Source organism: Petaurus breviceps, unplaced genomic scaffold (assembly GCF_028583685.1).
Source record: "Petaurus breviceps papuanus isolate PSGF00001 unplaced genomic scaffold, PetGlider_PUasm1.0 90919, whole genome shotgun sequence".
Taxonomy (NCBI): domain Eukaryota; kingdom Metazoa; phylum Chordata; class Mammalia; order Diprotodontia; family Petauridae; genus Petaurus; species Petaurus breviceps.
Genome location: NW_027187378.1, coordinates 15,596,611 through 15,612,693, shown reverse-complemented (window position 1 = coordinate 15,612,693; position 16,083 = coordinate 15,596,611). Strand labels below are relative to the sequence as shown.

The following is a 16,083-nucleotide window of genomic DNA, read 5'->3' as shown; positions in this document are numbered from 1 at the left end:
TTACTCCTCTTCTGACCTATGCTCTGGTCTGTGAGTAACCACAAGCACCCTTTTTTGCTTTGGAACTATGAGGAGGATTCCCTCTACACCTCTGCCACAAACTCCAGCAAAGCAACATTCCTCCTTGCCCACACTCTTCCTTGCCTCAGGAACACCACCCAGGACTACAACCCATATCCAAGCACAGTCAAAGCAAAAAAATCCTGCCTCAGCATCAGCTAAGAGATCCCTATGATCTATCTCTGATCATTCACTTGATTCCTCTACTTTCTATGGACTGAGAGTTCTTGAAGCAACCATTGCCACAGTGGCTGCTGCCCTGAAGCTGGGGTCAGACTGCTTTCCTGTCTCACCCAGGTATGACTGACCTCCTAAGCTGTCTTTGGTGTTTATGGGTTTCTAAGCTGTCTTTGGGTTGAGAAGTCTGGAAACTGCCACAGCTGCCAGTCCCTTGAGGCCTACTCTGGGTTTGCTGGGGGGCCCAGTTGGTGTGGCCCACACTAGATTGCACTCTTCTCTCAGACTGGTCCAACAGGCCTTTCCTGTCAACCTTCCAGGTTATCTTGGGCTGGAAATTTGTTTCACTCTGTCATTTTGTGTGTTCTGTTGCTCTAGAATTTGTTTAGAATCATTTTTTACATGTATTTAGAGGAGTTTGGGGGAGATCTCAAGCAAGTCCCTGCTTCTACTCTGCCATCTTGGCTCCACCCCCAGATGAAATTTGCATAAGAAAATATGGACTATCTATTACTGTTTAAGTTTTCTCGTGGGCAAAATAATAACTCAAACCACTTACTTCACAAAGTTGTTTTAAGAACAAAATAAGATAAAATACTTCACAAGCACAGAGATCCATTCATTCACTTCTAGCAGTGTCATGTGGTTATGCTTATCTCATCATCCTGTTAAACATTCATTCAACACTTTAAGTACATGCTATATATATGCCAAGGGAGATGAAAATATGATTCAAATATTTTCTCTGCTCTCATAGAAATTATAGTCTCACTGAAATAAGTATTCCATAATTAGAGAATAAGTATAAGCTACCAATATTTTCCAAAGTACTTTTAAGTTAATGTCAGAGGTTTGTCATTAAATTTACTATATACTTGAAACACAAAAGAATATGAGCTCCTTAAAAACAGACTTTTATTTTTTTGCATTTCTCTCTGTAACACATAATAGGTATTTCATAAATGTTAGTTACCTGAATAAATGAACACTTCTAATACACAGCACTTCTCTTACCCATTCCGTGGATAAGGTTGTTTTTGAAAGTAATGCTTAATTGACTCAAGGAATTATCTAGAAACACTAACAAACTTGACCCTAATATTAACAATCTTCAGTAAACATTACAATTTTATAAAAATTTGAAATATGATATGTGTGTGCATGTAGTAGCAATAGTAATTATATACTACTAATAGTAGTAATTTCTATGCATAGGTTAAGTAATGACAAAAGACTAATGCAAAGTTGAAAGACAAAAATTAAGAAGATCCACACATTATTATTTCATGATCCCCAGAGTCATAACTTTTATGGTTCATTTGATGTCTGAATCCAAAACAATGACAATAATGACACCAGCAGGTACTGGATGTTTTCTCATGTTTGTCTGATACTTGTGGAGCATAAACAAAGGCACTGAGGATTCCCTGTGCTGATACTGTTGTTTTGCCATATGGGAGACTTTATCTTCATCACATATCCCACATCATTGCCCCTTTTTAAGTTCAGGGTCCTCTGTTGTTGCAGTATTTCTTGCCACTGATACATATGCTACCATGAATTAATGGGTCCATATTGATCCATATGACAAAGATTTGTTCAGTTGTAGTCTTCTTTAGTGGGCATGCAAAGCAGTCACCTGTAAGAAGGAAGGTTGTGTGCCACCATGGGAAGGGAGAGGGGAAGGGAGGGAAGGGGACAAAATGTGAAACTCAAGGAATTGTGGAATTGAGTCTTGTAAACTAAAAGTAAACAAACAAATTAATTAAAAAAAAAGGAAGGTTGTGCTGTTTAAAGAGAGCAGTTAGGTGTCTGGGAAATAGAATTTGCCTAGTTTCCAGGTCACTTGGATGCTAATCCTAGCTTAGCACTTAGCCCAACATATGACCTTGAACAAATCATAGCATAATAGGATTTATGACTAGAAGTGATCTTAGTCTAATTCCCCCAAATTACAAATAGGGAATGTGACTCCAGGGACCTTTCAGGGTCTTACTTACTTGTAACAGCAACTTGCAACTGCTGCGGGGGTGTAAGACCAATAACACTAGCACACAGGAGGGCTGCTAGCACACATTCTTTGATCTGCTTTTCTAAAGGAAAGCAACTCAAAAGGGGTCAACAATCTTAGTTTAATCAAATATATATATATGTACACACATATACATATATGTATGTATAAAATTCATATATATTTTATTATGTGTATGTGTATATGTGTGTATGTGTGTGTGTGTAGTGTGTGTTTGTGTATATATATAATTTCAGGGGAGAAAGTCAGCACCCTGAACTTCAGAGAAAATACAAACAGAAATTCCAAGCAGAAATAATAGCATAAATACCAACAGAGAGGGCTTCTAACGCTCTGACCAAATAACGTATATATCATAGATCAACAGACAGATCAAACTGTCTGACCATTATATACATACACAGTTACCAGAGGGAGAAGCACCAGCATCTGGGTTTTCAATGCCAGAGGGCTCCTTAACAGCTGTCCATAGTCTCATCTGGCTAAACCACATGAACACTCTTCAAATGAGTGAGCCCCAAAGTAAAATGCTAACCTCATAGTGTGTATATATATATACTTCTCCAGGGTCAGAGGGTATCACAATCCACATGACCCACTGCCTAATTAAAAAATAACAAAAGGTATGGGCCTTCTTGAAAAACAAGCCTCCCTAATCAAGCTTCTCTTGTTAGGCTCCATGTGAGGCCTAAATGGGCAGGGAAGATCTTCAACTTCCATTAAATACATTACACTTACCTCATCTATAATATGAAGAGAAGGGTGAGAAGAACTAGAAATCTATTACCTTGATTTTTTTTAAATGTTTCGATAAATGTGTTTCAATAGAATTGGTTTCCTTTGTAATCCTATGTATTTTAATTTATGCATTTAAAAAGTTTATTTTGAAAAAAATGATCCATAAGCTTCATTAGATTGCCAAGAGATCTATGACACAAAAAAGGTTAAAAACTCTTGAATGCTCTAAGGATCCTTCCAAAACTAAGATTCTATACTACATGCTGGTTAGGAAGCTCTCCTCAACAGGCACATTGGAGATTTAAGCTGTATTAAGTAGGAAGCAGGGAGGCACAGTTTTCTCTTCCATTTATTATGATGCAGCATCTTAACAAAGCAGCATAGAACACCAAAATTGCAATCAGGAAGGCCTGGGTTTGAATGTGACACCATGTGACCCTCACATAACCTCTCTGAAACTCAATTTCCTCATCTGTAAAAAGGGACTAGTAATAGAATCTTCTTCAGAGAGCTGCTGTAAGGAGTCAATGAAATAACATGTGTAGAGTACTTTGTAAATCCGAAAGCTGTACAAATGCCAGTTATCGTTATTGCCTACAGTGATAGGATTAAACTTCATCAAATTATGATTATAGATTCAGAAATAGAAGAGGCCTTAGAGATCATTTAATTCAATCCCTTCATTCTACAAATGAAGAAACTAAGGCTCTGAGAGTTGAAGTAGTTTGCCCCAAGTAAGTGGCAGGGGCAGAATATGAACTCAGACCCTCTCACATTACAGTTACAATGCACCATTCTAACTAACCTTCCCTGCTAAAATGTTTCCATAGCAAGGAACAAAGGCAGCTGCCAGTAACGCCAGAGGCTCCTAGAAGAAGCAGCCCAAGCTTGCCCTTGGCTGTCCAGACACTTTGTGGCAAGTTGAAGTGACACCCCACAGGTCTCAAAGACAACTTTGCTGCTCATTCCTCACCCAACCACTCTAACTAGGGGCCCTACTTCTGTTCAATATATACATCCAAATAAACTCTATATCTTTCTCTAATTATAGCTTATACTATATGATGATAGTAGTGGATAGCTATAAAGGATTTTAAGGTCCATGAATTGTTTTATATAATTCATCCCATTTGATCCTCATGAAAAATTCTATGAGCTAGGTGTTACAAGTATTATTATATCCATATTACATATTATGAAACTGAAGCTCAGAAAGTCTAATGACTTTCCCAGGGTAATATAGCAGGTAAGTATTAGAGGTAGAATTTGAATCCCAATCTCTTTTTTTCTCTTTTGACTTCAAATCCAGAGCTATTTTCACTATGCCACACTGACCTCATAAAAAACTAAAGTAGCATATTATGAGAACTTTATTCAGTTTATACATGTTTATAACATGTATCATATAAATATATATTTGTATTGTCATATATGATATATTGAAATACATTATATATAATATGTGGTTTTGTATGTGTGTGTGTGTGTGTGTGTGTGTGTGTTTTCCTTTCAAAGAGATTTCATCTTAGGGCTCAGCCTATTTTCAGACCAATTGTTTTACAAGGACGTGTGTTTATGTATGTGAGATGGGGGTAGGGTATTAGGCAAGAAAATAAGTAGGTAGGCAAGTAGATTGAGATAAAAGAAAAAGGAACCTAAGGAAGTCATGCATTCGAACTAAGAACAATGTCCAACAATTGAGTATGGACTGAAGCTAATAAGATAAAATGTGTATTTGTAAATTGTTAAATGCTCTATAAATTCCATATATGAACAACTTTGTGTAGCATGGTGATGTGAAAACCAGAATCTATGTAAGAAACTCAGGCCTGTCACATCAGGAACAACAATGAGGCTTGGTACTATTTTAAAAGCTGTGAAAAAATTGTGACACATGGGACACTCTGAGCCAGAGTAGAAACAACATGAAACTAGCACATTTGCCCCTTTCACCACATTCTGGCCTCCTGGCCAAGAAATGCAGACTCTAGAGAAGAATGGCTAAATATGGGAGAATGTTGGTGTCATAAAAATGACACTGACTGGAATTATAACTCAAAGACTTGAATTCAAGTCCAACTTTACCCTAACAGCCTAGTCTCTTTTTAGATAATCTCTAAGATTGCTTCTAGCCCTAACACTCTGTGAAACCTCATAATGTTTATCCAATACATTAACTTAGCAGTCTTATACTGTTCTAATCCATGAGATAGTTCTGAATATAATTTACCTCCTTTAGTGCATGAGTTCTCATAGTGAAACTTTTATTTCCTTATGCCCCCTCCACGCCTCTCCTAAAATGAATCATTACCAAGGATCACAAATAAATTGTGGAATGAGTGCATTATGTGTATACAATATCTGTAATTTATATCATCATCATTTTCAAGCTTATCAAAATTGCTAATGCTTGAAAATTGACTAGAGCCCATAAGATACATATATTTTCTCATTATAACAATGTTATGATAGCCTTTAAGAATTGTTGACTCACAAGAAAAAAATTCTCTGGATTAAATCAAGTCTTTAAGTCATTTGTCAGTTATGTTCTTCCTAATAAGCATGCCATGCCAGTGTCCCTTCTCTTGGACTAATTCCACACCCAATGTTTGTTTTTCTCTTTTGAGTTGCATACAGTCCATTTATACCACTCATTTTCTTTTTTGATGTCATTTATCAACTTCTAAGTTATAGCCCCAAATTTCTCAATTACTTTAGTGCTTAGCTCATGGTTTCCCTTTACAACTCATCAATCCCAGAGACTCCAATGTTGATACTGAAGACTTCTCTAATTATGACCAATTAAGTCCTCATTTTCTTCAACCCCAATTATCTTCTCATTCCCACTTCAGCCACCTTCATATTCATACCTTAGACCTCAGTTTCACTGAGCATCACATCACTTTCAAGATGTGGAATTTCCTCATTCTCTTTCTTTAAATATTGGTATTGAATTTGAAGTATTTAAACTCAAATGCCTATTCTTTCATGAAATTTTCCTTGATCAAAAGAGGCCTGCACCCTTGGACCTCATATAGCTATGTGTTTTTAACTATGCCCTGATCATGGAAGACTGTGTTTTATTTTTATATGCTATTTCTTATCCTTCTACTAGACCATAAACTTTAAGAAGACAGAGACTATATCTTCCTTAAACTTTGTATCTCCCCTAGCACCTAACAGTAGATGCTTAATAAGTTTGTTGAATGAATGAGTGGAAGAATAGAATAAATATAAACCCACTTACTGGGATCTAAACAGTTCTTAATAAATTCTGTCCTTTTATGCTACAGTTCCTATTAAAGGCATCAAAGTGTAATGGAAAGTACATCAGACTTCTATCTTGAGTTACCAAAGACTGCAAGGAGCACCAACCTCCTATCTAAGGCTTCTGAACATAGACTTACAGAATGACTTACATTAGGAAGCTGGGGTCTGCTGAATCAATTTGCTGTCCTTATTGAATATCCTTGTTGAATGTCCTTCCTGTGCTATACCTAAATAAAACTACTTTTGTAAACCATTTTGTTACTTTTTAAAAGTATATTAGAACTGAAGTAAGGGAGACCTACAAATTCTCCCAAACATATGCTCATAGGAAAGTCACTGAACTCTGAGCTTCAAGGTCTTCTTTAAAACAGGGCTAACAATGCCTTCACCACCTTCCCCAAGGAATTGTTGTGATGATTAAAATACTATTTGTAAAGTGTTTTGTAAACCAAAAGCTCTCTATGGATGTCAGTTGTTAATTGTTTTGTAAAGACTTCAAAACAGTTGAAAGTAAATCCTCTTTCACAAAAAAAACAAAAACAAAAAACCCTACTTTATATTTGAAAGCATAAAAGGACAGCCCTTTAATTGAGTTTATGAAAATACAGGACATTTTCTTCCACTATGAACATTGCAATGAATTTGAATATGTTTTCTCATTTGCCCTTTATGAAATAGGTTATGGAAAGAGTCCAGCTTCAGAAATGTATGCATAGAATGACATCATGTAGCCTGATTGCAAATAATCAGTAAAGAAATAATCCTGATCCACAGAACTGATTGAGCTGATTTATATTTATAAGATGCAACCTACACGTGTCTTTAAGTACACTCCTACTCTCTCCTACTCTATAGTTTCACTCTTGCTTCAATCTTTTATAGAATTCTTAAAATATCCATCCTTGAAATACACACTCACTAGGATCATGGGACCACAGGATTTTAGTACTTTACAGGACCTGAAGAATCATTCAGTACAATTTCTTCATTTTATTGGATGAATTGGGAGGGGGATGCCCATTTCCCCTTACTTGCTTATATAGACAATTCTAATATATTTTACCCACTCCCTCTTCCTTACCACAAAAATGGCAAATTATCAAGAATCTTTAAGTATTCAGATTAGCATTACTCACTGTTAGCATGTGCCTATATAACTGAGATGTCTGTCATGTCTATTTTGTCCTTTTAGAGTATAAAATCCTAGGGTACAGGGTCTTTTTTATCATTACTCAATAAACTCAAATAAAGGTTATAATAAGAGGCTTGTTACATTTATGCCCAATTACAAATAAGACACCCAACCCCCAACAAGGGAAAAAAACTCTGTACCACTTCCTCTTGCAATTTTAAAATCTATTAATTACATGCACTGCGGGTACAGTGGATAGAAAGCAGGCCTTAGAGACAAGAAGATCTGCTTCATGTCTGCCCCACAATATACTAGCTATGCACAACTCCCTAAGTAACAGTCATGTTGATGATCTGTATCAATAGAGAGATTTTCCTATATTAATAAAATCACATATTTGGGGCCCTTCTAATCCTCCCAAAATGAAGTCATCATGTAATATCTCATGTATCACATACTATGATAGATACTACCTGCTAGATTGAAGGGTACTGTTATAATATAGAACCTGCCCAGGTTCAAACTTATAGAGTTTGCCATTATGACATTTTCCCTACAAATAATTTTTCCCTCTTCTTTTCTCCTCTGGAAAATATTAGAAGAGGATTGATTTCACTGCCTCACAAAATTGTTATACTAAATAATTCCCTACAGATTCTAGAGTCAGTGTTTCCAACTAACCACACCCAATCTCAGGCAGCAGCCAAAGTAAAAAGATAGGACTTCACCACCCAATTGTCATCCCAAAGCCAGAGTAAATAGAATGGCCTTCCAGTGTGATTGGAAGGTCAACACTATGGGACTTTCTAATCCCAGCAACTGGAAGTCAATTCCCATACAGAGGGCAATCTATGCCAAACCCTCTGAAGTTATAGGGGTAGAAATTTGGGAGGAAGAGAGGGAAACTCATTTAATAATGTATATTTGCATTGAAGGACATACAACATATGTTTAAAATATAGCACGTGCCTACTCAATTGTTTCTATTGAATTTAGAAGGAAAAAAATATGGGTATAAGGAAAGTCATTGCTCTGTTGCCTAAAGATCACCAGTCTGGGAATAAGTAGACTTGGTTTCTATTCTTGGTTTTGCCACTAACTGGCAGTGTAGCTTTGAGCAAGTCACTAAACCTCTTAGGATTTTAGTATCTTCTTTCAAATAAGGACGAGGAACTAGGTGGTGTCCAATCTTCTTTTCAATTCTTAAGAAAAAGCAATGATTCTAAAATTTTGTTCACACAAGGATTTCTTTCAGATCTGAAATGCACAAAGTTGCATATGCTCAATAAAAATAGAGATAGAAAAAATCAATACATTAAAAAATAGCCAAAAGTAGACAAAAAAAGTATTATCCCATGAATTCCATACATTGGATTGGGGAAGGGGTATCTATTGCTATTGAATAAGGGATATTACTTTGATCCAGGGAGTGAAACCTACTCTTTTTCTTTAGGTAACCTCACAGACAAAGAAAACATCTTAGTAGGTTATGATTGAGGGGAAGTATACAAATCTTCGTTAAAGTGCTAGCAAATTGTTTACCTTCCTTCATTATTCCAAAGATATTTCTCAACTGCAAGCAAACACGTGGGCCCAAATTTGTTATAATCTTTGTTTTTCTTTTTATATATAATCTTTGTTATAAAATAAATACATTCAGTAGCCATCTCCACAACTATTTATTAATGACAGTGCTGAGGGGATCAGGACATAAAGTGGTTAATTGTGGGAAGTGAGTGAACCACGCTGACTCCATATTGTGACTCAATCTTGGAGCTAGCTCAGTTCCCTTTCTATTCAGTTGTGGGTCTAGTCCAACTTCTGTCCTAAGGAAAAACTTTATTCAATTGTGAGAATAGGGAGAAAATTTTACTGCATTATTTGAACCTAGTCCTGCATGGCTGTGAAGTTGTACTACCCCTACATGCCACTTAGACATCCTCAATTCAGGACCTAGGTTATTCTGACCAGAAACCCAGTCAGATCCAAAGACTGATGCAAGGAATTTTCTGACAGTTGTAAAACTCAAGCAACCTACATGTCTTATCTGAAAACTGGCCCCATACTTATTTATCAGTTATCATTTCCATTTCCCTTTGATTGCTTACAGGTACTTGAGTGGGAACCTCCTTTTCTGAATTCAGGGAAATTCATTGTTGCCCTCCCAACATGGACATTCCCTAATCTTTCATCCAATCAGAAATCAGATTACCTAATGATGTGTTGCTTCCTTTTAATTAATTGACTTTGTTTAACTATTTTTTTCGTTGTATAAAAATCTGTCTCCCCCTGTATGCAGGCTCCAGGCCTAAGCTGAGGGGATTTGCTCCTGGTTTGTTGGGCAATTGGCAAATGTTGCTGGATAAATTAATATGCTTAGAAGAGGAAACCTTTGTTTTCCTCATTTAATCTTTTACCTGCCACATTAAGCACCAACTATATACAAGGCATATAGCAGAGGGGCATAGCAGATATAGTGCTAGATTAAATAAAACCAAAAAGAGCTAGGTCCATATTCTACCTCTGAGATTTCAGTATAAGCATGGGTACATCTCTTATTCTTTCTGAGTCTCAGGAAAATTTGGGCCTTGGTGGAGAGTGAGACCCTATACCAGGAGTTCCTGTGTAGGCAAAATCACAGGTCCTTAGTGTATATATGAAACACAATAGCCATCCTCTTCCCATTCACCTTATCAAAGCACAATTAGTCACTAAGCACTGGGAAATTGGGAAGAGAAGATTGTATAGTTGTATCTTTGTTCAAATGAATACTTTAAAACAGTTGTGGGTAGACAAATGCATATTCAGTAGGAAGAAATTATGGTTATATGAGCAAAATTGAGTGTTTCATCCTTAATAATTCATAGAGAAGTATAATATAAATAACTTTCCCTACATCCCACAAAAAAAGATTTTATGTCTGTAAATACACACTTAAAGTGTGACTTTTATCTATCTTTTCTACTGAGAACATCCAAAGTTTTCAACAACTCTTTGGAGAATTTGTATTCTGTCCAAGTAGTCAATAAACATTTATCAAGTGTCTGCTATGTACTAGGAACTGTGCTAAGAGTTAAGAATACAAAAAGAGGCAAAAGACAGTCCCTCAAGGAGCTCACGATCTAATGGAGAATATAGAGAACTTTATATTTTGGCTAATGGGAATACTCCCAAAGAGAATTATTTTCATCTAGAAGGCCTTATTTTCCCAATTAGACACAGAGGACCTTGCCTCACAAATAAATAAAATTAGTCTGATAGAGTTTAAGCAACTTGTTCAAGCTCCCATAGGCAGAGCCAAGATTTAATTATACATAATAGAACATAACTTCCTTACAAGTACTCTTTAATTGCACCTAGCACAGTGCCTGGAAAATAAAAAGTACTTATTAAATGTTTGCTGAATTTAATTTAATTTAATTGATGGCATTAGAATGGCCTGAATCTGAAATTCACAAAGTATTTCTAAAAACTAGCTTGCAAGAATGTTCGTTATTAAGGAGATACATGCAGAAACAGAGTTGTTAAGTTGCATCAAACCACTATTCTTTTCCATTCCCCATATTCCAGCCCTTTTCTCCCCTTCTCCCATCAGAGGTGAACAGGGGTCAGCAAACAAAGAGGTCTTCAAGTCCCTTCTCTAGTAAATAAGAGAACCATAACAGCTGACACTTGCCTACACCTTTAGGGTTTACAGACATCCTATGGACCCTCATTAAAAAATAATTCCCATTTGTATGGTTCTTTAATGTTTATAAAGCAATTCCTTCATTACTCTTCAGGAAAGGTAATAAAAATATTATTCCTCCCATTTCATAGATGAGGGAAATGAGGCTTTGAGAAGCTAAGTGATTTGTCCACAATCACACAGCTGTTAACAGGATGTGAATCCAGGTCTCCATATTCCAAGTCCCACACTTTATCCACTATATCACTATGATTTTCCTTTGAGTCTTATGATAACCCTGTGAGGTACACAGTGTTGGGATTGTCGTTCCCATTTTTGTTAATCCCAGTGAGTGGTCATCCAGCCTTTGACTAAAGCCCCTAGGGACAGAGAATACACTATCTCTTGGGGCAGCCCCTTCCACTTTTGAAGACCTATAATTGTTAGGAAGTTTTCTTCTATTGAGCTAAAATCTACCTTTTGACTACTTCTACCAATTAATCTTAGTTCTATCCACAAGAGTCAAACAAAACAATCCAATTCTTCCAATGGACAGCACTTAAAATACTTAAGATTTTACTATCATGCCCCCATCAAGTCTCTGCTCTCCAGACTAAGCAGCTACAGTTCCTTCAATTTATCCTCATATACCATGAGCCTGAGATTCTATACAATCCTGGGTGCCTTCTTTGGACATTCCTTGGCTTCTCAATTCCCTTCCTAAAAATGGTGCCCAGAACTAAACTTAACACTATTCCCAATCAATAAGCATTTGTTGTGTCAACTCTTGCCAGATATTATGCTAAATGCTTAGCAAAGTTAAGAGAGCCCCTACCCTCAAGGTCTTGTTTGATCATATACAACATTTGAGCACATACAACATATTCACATCTAAGTAATATATACAAAATACCTGTATAATAATAATAATGTGTACTATAGTGCTCAATAATGATATATAAAACTTATATAATAAAATAAATGCATCTTTTCAAAACAAATGAATTAATGTTTCCACATATTTAGTCATATATTCTACCGCTAGATAGATAACCAGTGGATATTAAAAATAGAAAGATCAATATACAATAAAATATGAGTAGCATTTTTGTAGCAGCCAAAAAATGAATATGAAAGAGAAGCTTATAACTGGAATTAACTGAATAAATGGTGAGACATGGATCTAGTGGAATATTATTATAAGAAAGAAGGATTGTGAATGATTCAGAGAAGCGTGGGAAATCAAAGAATGCAAAATGAAGTTTTTTTTTTAAAAGGAAAACAATATATACAACAGTGCAAATGGAAAAAACAACTAAAAACTAAATTGAACATAACTAGAATGACCAAAGCTGATGCTACAGAAGAAATGAAAGTTATGTACTACCTTCTCTTCTTTTCTGAGAAGGAAGACAATGAGTATAGAATATCACATCTACTACCAGACCAGGCTAACATATTGGTTAGTTTTGCTGAAGTGTGCATTTTTTTCTCTTTTTAAATTATTTGTTTAAGGAGGAAGGAATAGTGGAGTATATTTAAAAATAAAAATGTTACAAAAAATGATATCAATAAGGTTAAAAGTAAATAAACACACAGTAACTGGAGGAAAAGACTTGGAAAGTGTTGTACTAGAGCTAATAATACAATAATAATAAAAAATAATTAGCACTTATGTACACTTAGTTTGCAAAGTGCTTTACCACTGTTATTTCATTTTACCCTCATAATTCTAAGTGGTACAATGCTATTATTATTCTTATTTTATTTATGAGGAAACTGAGCCAGACAGAGCTTAAGTGACTTGTCCAGGGTATTACAGCTAGTAAGTGTCTGAAACTAGACTGATCTGAGGTCTTTCTTACTCTAGATCCATTCAATGTGCTATCTACCTAGCAAACCCTTAAAGCGTGGGATTTTTAACATGGGATTAATTGATCTGGATTACATTTCATGTGATTCAGTTTTATCTTGCCCTATTCAGCACATGCTAACACAGAAGTCTAGGTGGAAGTGCAAAGACTCAGGCATAGGTTTTCTGATTCTAAACCCTTGGATCTTTCCATTTATCTGCAGAGGCCTCAACCCTGAAACCCTGAGGTCAGAGATGCCAAATCTTGTGCCAGATGTGAGATTCCCTAGTTTACTTTCACTAACAATAGAAGACTTACCGCAAGTAAATGCAACCAGAATACTAATAAAGAACTCTCTGCTCCCTACTTTTTCTCAAGTATATATTTTGTCATCTCCCTATCCAGCTGACATTTCTATTTCCAAAATTATTTATATCAACATGAAAATGAAATTTTGCCAACCAGTGAATGGTGACTTTGAAGCATGCATTCAGATGACTCCATTCACACTTTCTTCTTCTTTCTTCTTGTTCTACCATCACAGTCAAGAGAATGCAAAAGAGAGCTGGAATGTTCATGAATGTGAGGGCTGGAGCTGATTTTTGGAAAAGATGGAACTAATTGTGCTTTCATTGTAAAGCATCCAAGGAGGCATTTGCCTGACAGGTGCTCTAATGTTACAAAACAAATAGAGGTGGCAAGATATGGTTACTTAATCAGCATGGAAATAACTGGCTAACTTTAAAAGATCTTGAAGCTCTCTTTGAGATTCTTGACTTTTGCAAATATTTTCTAGTTTTAACCTTGGTTGCTAAGGAGAAAAACAGAAATGAAACAATCCCTGTCCTCAAAAAGCTTATATTCCTACAGGAGGGCACAATATACACAGATAAAAAGTATTAAATTTGAACAAATTAGGAGGGAAAGAGAGGAGAGGAAAGGAGAGGAGAGAGGAGGGGAGGAGAGGAGAGGAGAAGGGATGGGAGGAAAGGGAGAGAGTGGAGGGGAGAGGAGAGAGTGGAGAGGAGGGGAGAGAGAGACAGAGACAGAGAGACAGAGACAGAGAGACAGAGACAGAGACAGACAGAGAGAGAGAGAGAGAGAGAGAGAGAGAGAGAGAGAGAGAGAGAGAGAGAGAGAGAGAGAATTGGGAAGATCAAGAAAGACCTTATAGAAGAGGTGCACTTGAGCCATGGTTTGTTGGAAGCTAGAAATTCTGACAAGTTGGTGGAGTAAAAACAATCCAAGAAAATTGTGAAAAGAAATTTAACCAATTGGAAAAAGAGATACAAAATCTCAAGGAAGAAAATAACTCCTTGAAAACTAGAATGGGGCAAGTGGAATTGAATGACATCATAAGACACCAAGAAATTCTGAAATTACTTTCAAATATAGAGGAAGTCTCTGTCTAAAGAAAATATTCAGTATGGGTGTTGTGTTCATAATGGCAACCCCTAATTCATACTCAATACACTGCCATAGTAGAGGAAGGAAAAGGAAATGTATTATTTATATTCATTGGATAGACAACTTCTTAAAAAGATACCTCAAGTAACAGATGAGAGAGTCACAGATGAGTAAGACAACTGTTTAGGTCACATACTGCTGCTAAGCCCGGGAACAGGAGCTAAATTGTAACATCTTTCAAAGAGTTCTCCTGGGGTCCATATGTGTAGACTGCTAAAGCTGTTAACGTACCCAATTAGGTTTTAATTTATCTTAGTTTCCTCAACACTGCCATTAAAAGTCACACCATACAACCGTTAAACCTTAACATTACCAGGCTCACAGTTTTGTCAGGTGTTGACCAGTAAGTTTAACTATATACAAGCTGCAAAAACTGGACCTTAATCCAAGCTAAAAAGAAAAAAAAAAGTTTAAATGGGTCAGGAACATTTACCCTAGCCATCTGTTTGACGTATAACGTGAGGATATTCAAAAGTCTCTTAGCAAAACAAATAAAGGCTTCCACATTCCCAAGGACAGAAACCATTTCATCCACTCACACAGTCCTTTCAAGAATGTAATATTTTGGCAGGACATGGATGTCAAGAAAGAAACAACCAATGAGATTTATAGTGGCTAATTTATGTCTGTGGCTGTTAAGACATGTTCCTGGGTAGTCATACTCGCAACGGGCAGTATTTTCCTTCCTGCACATTCTTATTGTTTCAGTTTATTACAGCAGTCCGCCTTGTGAGGTCATTTATTGCTTAGCACGAAGGTACAGCTGACCCATTTATTACAGGGAGACATCAACACCTTGAGTGAGATCACTTATTTCCCTTTGGATGTGCATACTGTAGGTGATGAAATCATGTATTTATCTACAACTTATTAGATTCATTTGATTGACTAGGGATCAATTTTTGTTTAACCAACTGTGCAGGTTACTGGGTAGGAAGTTTCTTGGTACACCACTGTGATGTTTCAAAACAGCAGTTAAAATAATTATCCTAATATGGGACCACTGGGTAGTTCTCAAACACATGTTGGAGGCCATAAGAAGACAGCATTTGGAACCAAAAATATCAAACACATGGAAAAGTCATTGGGCTCTAAAGGCTGCTGTAGTTTCTTTATGAATTAGGAATGATACAGTAAATGTTTGGGATAGCTCAGGCCACCAGTAGGTCTTTCCTGCCATCAGTGAACTTGCGACCTTATTTCCTTAGAGGGCTATTAAAATGAAGTCAGAGGGCAGAAGAGTTATTTGCAAGTACCATTTTGACTTGTGTGGTCTAGAGAGCTAACAGATTTATCCATACGATGGACAATGTAAGGAAGGTTAAAAGAAGCAGCTGGTTAACTAAAGGTTCAGCTCAAAACACAAAACTAGCCAAAAGAAACGGAAGAATCTTTTGACTTGGCTATCGCAAACCTCGACCATCTCAGGTAGCAGCTATTTCATCTTGTCAAGAACAAACAAGTTGGCACAATAGTCTCTAGCAGAATACTGGAATGGGTGACTTTGGATGGGGGAATCCTTTACTCTTGAGCAGGGAGAATGATAGAAACTGTGTATTTGTCCCTTGGGTAGGGGTGAGAGGACAGAGAGACCAGCTGTGTTGCTCTAGGGCAAACTTTCTGACCCTTCAGGGAGTCAGGCATTGATAAATTCTGAAAGGGAATCATGTCCAGATTTCTTAACCTG

At 36.5% G+C, this 16,083-nt stretch overlaps 1 long non-coding RNA gene across 2 annotated transcripts in view; it reads left to right on the top strand.

Moving 5' to 3' along the window:
* The first annotated feature begins 200 nt into the window (after nt 1-200).
* LOC138151780 (uncharacterized) overlaps nt 201-16,083 on the top strand; it is a 31,906-nt gene continuing 16,023 nt past the window's right edge. For both annotated transcript variants that reach the window (XR_011165913.1, XR_011165914.1), the window contains exon 1: nt 201-357. This is a non-coding gene — a long non-coding RNA (uncharacterized lncRNA). The remainder of the gene's footprint in view (nt 358-16,083) is intronic.